Genomic DNA, 6,050 nt, shown 5'->3' with positions numbered 1-6,050 from the left:
TGCATTAGTCAGGCATCAGATAGCACCTCCAACGTGGAGGGAGTTCCCCCACTGAAATACCAGCCAGGCAGAGTACCCACTGGAGGGGCAGGAATGACGGAGCTGTGCTAATTAATTAACCAGTGCATTAGACCACAGAGAACAAGGTCTTTGTGAGGCTGACCCTTCATATTAGGCTGATAAGAGTTTGTTTCCACTTCTTTTAAGACGTGTATTACCTTCTGGCCAGTTTATAGTAAGTTCATTGCTGTCCTGTTCTCAGAACGAAACTGTAAGCTCTTTGAAGCCAAAGTCCTCCTTTCCTGATCTCCCGATTTTCCACGGTGCTTAACTCAACTTCGTAGTTACCGCATACTTGAGAACTATGTGTGGCCTTTTTAAAAAAAACCTTTTCATTTTGGAATAATTTTAGAGTTACTGCAAAGTTGCAAAGATGGTGCAGAGCGTTCTTCATACTCTTCACTGAGTTTTCTTCGTGTTAACATTTTGCATAATCTTTGTACATTTGTCAAAAGTAAGACATTAACTTTAGTACTAAATTAACTAAACTTCAGACTTTATTCAGATGTCACTAGTTTTTCCACTAATGCCCCTTTCCGTTCCAGGATCCAATTCAGGATATCACATGGCACTTAGTACAGGTAGCATTTTATTTTTGAAGAGCTTTCATTACTTTAAATGTCTAAATGTGGGAAAGGAATCATATATGTATATACAGTTTCTATGTGTGATAATAATCTTAAAAATAGCTGGAATTTAAGTTCTTACTCTGTGACAGGCACAATTCTAAGTGGTTTATAGGGACTGTCATTTTTTTCCTCACAAAGACTCTATGAGGTAGGTCTTTATCTCCATTTTATGGGTGGGAAACCAAGGCAGGGGTCATGCATGTCAGTTAGCTACTAAGAGGCATGATTAAAACCCAGACAGTCAGACTCTCAAATGTCATACACAAATGTAATATTTGAGAATAAGCTGTAAAGAGGTGAAACGATTATTAGGTAGCTTGTTTTATTATTGTGTTGTAGTGAAAGGTAAGACTGAAAAAGTTGCTATTCCTTCCAGACTTAGTTTCTGGGTCTTCAATTTTTCCATCCTCCTCTTATGAATGAAAGAAGGGCATCCTGCCAGGCAGGGCCGTATGACTCAGGAAAACAGAACTGAAGGTTCTGACACCTAGCCTCAAATTCCCTTCCTGTCGAATGAACTAGAGTGTCAGGTCCAAGCCGGGGATACAAATGATAAATGAATGTGGTTCGTCATCATCTTTTCCCATCATAAACCTCTGCCCAAGGGCTCTCACCCTGGAAGAACTGAGGTGTTAAAAGAGAGAATGGAGGTGAGCTGGCAGAGTTCATGGAGAAGCTCGAATGGCAGGCTGGCACCTCCTGACACGGGATGTTCTAAATATGTCTTAGCTACAGCAACACAAGCTCCATGTAATTTACAATACGGAGACTAATAAAATATCAGCCATGAACAGCCCCCCAAATCCAAAAGTATGCAAAACAAAACTACTCTTCTTTAAACTCAAAATTGTTTTCTTCCCTCTTATTATTCAACACAATAATCTGTAGTACTGCTTTTCATTTGAAAATTCCTGTTGGGAGCATAGAGCAGAATTCATTGCATAGAATTACAGTGATGGTTAGTGGTTGATGAGTTATTGCATAAGTAGGTCCTCGTATTCTTTTCTTTTTTTTTTTTTTTCCCACACACACACACTGTATTTTATTTTTACAAGAGATAAATAGACTGACACCAAGCATTGTACATGGATGACCACAACAAAAGCAACAATGATTGCAATTACCAAACATGAAACACACTCATACTATGTCATAATATTGACATTCAGTCCAGTGATCCTCCACTGTAACAGCTCCTTTACTTTGCAGTGAAAATTGATTTGTATATTCTTTGCCTCTGAGTCCTTGTGGGATTTTTTTTTAAATTCAGACAGAAAGTCACAAAAATTATACTCATCCTCATCAGTTCACTCAGTCCCATGTAATTAATTTTCTTTTCTTTTAATGATGGCAGTGGAACCAAGGAGGTAAGGGATGGAGTAGTGACAGGCTGTGAAAACAGATCATAACAAGATCCACCCACCCATTCATTATTTATTCAACAAACAATACTGAATCCTTATATATGTCAGATATGGGGCTACGTCCTCTCCGTCTAGAAGAGGTGATAGACATGAAACTAAGTCATCAATCTAGTGTTGTAGTTTCTCTGAAAGAAATAGTTATATATGGGGTTTTACAAATTGTCAGTTATGACCCATATAGCATGGAATGGAATAGAGTAATGTTGAAAATATCTGAGTCCACTGCACAGAGTAAGTAAAATATTCTTTTGTGAAACTTTCATTTCAGCAACATACAGGTGTGTGTGTGTATGTTCCAGTGTGTCTATAAAATGTTTCTTACCATGGATTACAGTCAAAGAAGATGGAAGAGATGGAAGATGGTCTGGTTTTCAATGGGGAAACCAAGGTGGAAGTGACGAATTCCCTCTTGGAATAGGAGGAGGGCGGATAGGAAGAGTCTCCATGATGCCTCAGTTAAGTCTTAAATAATGGTTCACCAGGTGGATTGTAAGATGAAAGATACTCTGAACTAACCAGAGCAGAATGGAAAAGGCAGAGAGAGGCCCGGCAGCCTGGCATATTGCATACACTACGAGGTTCTGCCTTTCTACTGAAATTTGAGGGCTAGGAACCTCCAGGCATGTACTGTCAGAGGACCAGTGAGAAGTGCTACTGCGTGTGGCTGAGAGCAGAGCTTCTCAAATTCAGTGTGCACACAAATCACCTGGGGATGGTGTTAAAATGCACAATCTGACTCAGGAGGTCTGGGGTGGGTCTTGACACTCTGCATTTCTAGCCGGTTTCCAGGTGATGCTGATGCAGCTGTGCCAGGGACAGCACTTGGAGAATCAAGATCTACTCTCAGAGAGTAAGAATGAGTTGTTGTCAGTGTTCTGCTTTTGTCCTTGGGCTGTATAGGAGCCTGTCCAGACATAGGCAGGCTTCCAGGGGGTAAGGACACAGGGAGTTGCTGGACCAGATAAAAATACTAAGTCATTGAATATTACCTACCATCTGGCAGGAGCTGTTCTAAGTCTGTTATGTGTAGGCTCTAGTTGGAAACCTATAACAAGTCTGAAAGGTAAGCACTGTTATTAGTTCCGTGTTATATGTAAGAAAACTGAGTAACTTCCGTAAAGTCGCAGGATGTCGTAGAGCAAGGATTGAAATCTCAGGCTGTTACCTGTCCACTGTGCTGTCTGAACAACTGGAATGGAATATACATGCAGTCCTGTCTCTTTACTGAGTGATTTTCCCATCTTCTCTTGATTTTTTTCTTCTATGAATGGGAATATAAGGGTTTACTAAACAAAGTGGAAATAACATATATACTTCACTATGTTTTTTTTTTTTGAGGGTTGAATTAAATAATGCATATAAAACATTCAGCATACTGTCTGACACAGCAGGAGGTCTAGAAAACTATTATTTTTTAAATGGTTGTTTCTGAGACCCCAAAAGCCAGAGGTTCTAGAACCAGCCTTCCTTTTTCTCCCTACCCCAAACAATTCCCCAGTATTCTTATACAGCTGTCTAGGAAGATGCTGGGGCTTGGGGAATTTTTGTTGTGTATTATCTGGGATAATTTTTGCTTTTGTTTTCTTTTTTTTGGTTTGACTTTCTTTTTTCTGAGTCAGTGGAAGCAAAAGTTTCTATTCGTATCCTGGTCAGAGAACTGAATCTCATTAAAGTTATATGGCAGTGGAAGCTAATTAGATCTTCTCGAGGTTCTTAAAGCCAAGTCCAGATGCACCCCCAGCACATCACAGGGACACACTATCCTAACAGATAGAAGGGAGGACCTGTATCAAATTCTATCAGGTATCACCAATCCCAAACCAAAACTAGCTGTTAGTAACCACATTTCCTTACTTCTTTTCTTCTACATAGTATTACCTTGGGGAGAAGGGGGTTCTATCAAAGAAACAATATATTTTGCTCTGAGTTAAATTCAAGCCTATGATTGTGCTTGTTACGATTAAGTGTACTGACAAATGAACCTACATACAAAACCGAAACAGACACACAGACACAGAAAACAAACTTATGGTTACCAAAGTGAAGTGGCGGGGGGAGAGACAAATTAGGAGTATGGAATTAACGGATACACACTACTATACGTAATAGATAAGCAACAAGGATTTACTGTATAGCACAGGGAGTTATAGTCAATATCCTGTAATAACCTATAATGGAATATAATCTGAAAAAAATAACTGAATCACTATACTGTACACCTGAAACTGACACAATATTGTAAATCAACTATACTTCAGTTTAAAAAAAGATTGTGTATTGATTCCTTTTAAAGGTGTTTTTCTTGAAATAACTTCAAATCCTATTAAATTATCTTATTCTTTTCCTCTTTTTGCTTTCCATGTCAAAATTCTGATTAATAATAATGTTATTAATAATGTTACTATTATTTTACCACTTTGATCCTTAATATGCTATGTACTGACAAATATCTCATTGATATTTATCAGCTTAACTCAATGAGCTATTTCCCAAATGAAGTTTGCTGGTGAGCAAGTAAAAATTAAATGAAATACATTTAATTTAATAAGAATGAAATGAAACTGTAATTTATCAGCCTTGGTTCTTCTTGGTGCATCTTTGGGCCAGGGATGAGATGAGTTTTCAGTATTTTACTACCAAGTATGGAAAAGGTAGAACAGTTGGCAACCTGGAAAATCTTTTCACAAAGAAGTAGAGGGAACTATTTTTATTGAAATCTAGAATATTAGATCTAGAAAAAAGTTAAAGATTTTATGAGCAACTCCCCTTCCCCAACGTTTTACACATGAAGAAACTGAGGCTCAGAGAACCTAGCCTTACGTCACATGGCTAATTAATTAATGGCCAAGGAGAAACAAAAAAATTTCTTTTCTACCTTTTAGCAGCAATTTTTTTATGGCCCTCATTTCATATTCATCCTCCAACTATTATTGTAGGTATATTAGGGAAGGTAGTTGCAGTTGCCTTAAAGTTCAAAGGAGAGGTTGTGTAATAGTATTCCCAAAATCCAGGTAAAAGGATATCAGAGGGAAGGGTACAAGCACTGCTGATTGTCTATACCTGATCCGGGAAACTCTGAGCTAAGGTCTGGGGCAGCTCTTGACTGCACTGGTGAAGGGAGTAAAGATTTCATTGGATGGCGAATAGTTTTCCTTCAGTGATAACTGTGTCTTTCTACCATGTGACCAGTAGCCACCAGATTGTATGTGCGTGTGTTTGTGTGTGTGTGTGTATTTATGTGTGTGTGTCCCATGTGTCTATGTGTGTGTATGAGAGTGTGAGTGTGTGTGTGTGTGTGTGTGTGTGTGTGTGTGTGTGTGTGTGTGTAGGGATGGAGGAGAACCAAGGCTTGTCTCTGATGCTCCCCCAGCAGTCACTATGCTCCCATAGTCCCCAGTTCCAGGCTGGGTGGGTCCTAATTCCATTTCCCACGGACGTCCGTGCAGAGCATCTGAACTGCTATTTCAGAGACAGAATGTTCCAAATCAGGTCTTGTGTTTTGGCAGAGGAATGGAACCCTCTTTTCTAATATTACTTCTGTGGGAAAGTGTTTTCTGAGTTCCAAACAACTCAACTTACAAATACAATTTTGGAAGATGACCCATATATATATATATATATATATATATGTGTGTGTGTGTGTGTATATATATATACACACACACACACACACACATATATATATATATATATATATATATATATACACTAAGGACTGCCTGTTCTGGGGTAAAAATACTTCCCATGTACAGCTCGGTGGTACCAAAGGCAGGTGTTTCTTATATCGTTCTTATTCAAGGATTATCATATAATGTGCCTAAAATCTGAAGCACGTACCAGATTTCTTCCAGAAAGGGTTAGCAACTCCCCATGAGGTAGGATTTAACCACCAAAGAGCCCCCCTGTTTCCCCATTCATGCCCTCCCCTTAGTCTTAG

Source organism: Balaenoptera borealis (genome assembly GCF_965194805.1).
Source record: "Balaenoptera borealis genome assembly, chromosome: 12".
Taxonomy (NCBI): domain Eukaryota; kingdom Metazoa; phylum Chordata; class Mammalia; order Artiodactyla; family Balaenopteridae; genus Balaenoptera; species Balaenoptera borealis.
The sequence above is the reverse complement of the archived record's forward strand: the minus strand, read 5'-3'. Positions refer to the sequence as shown.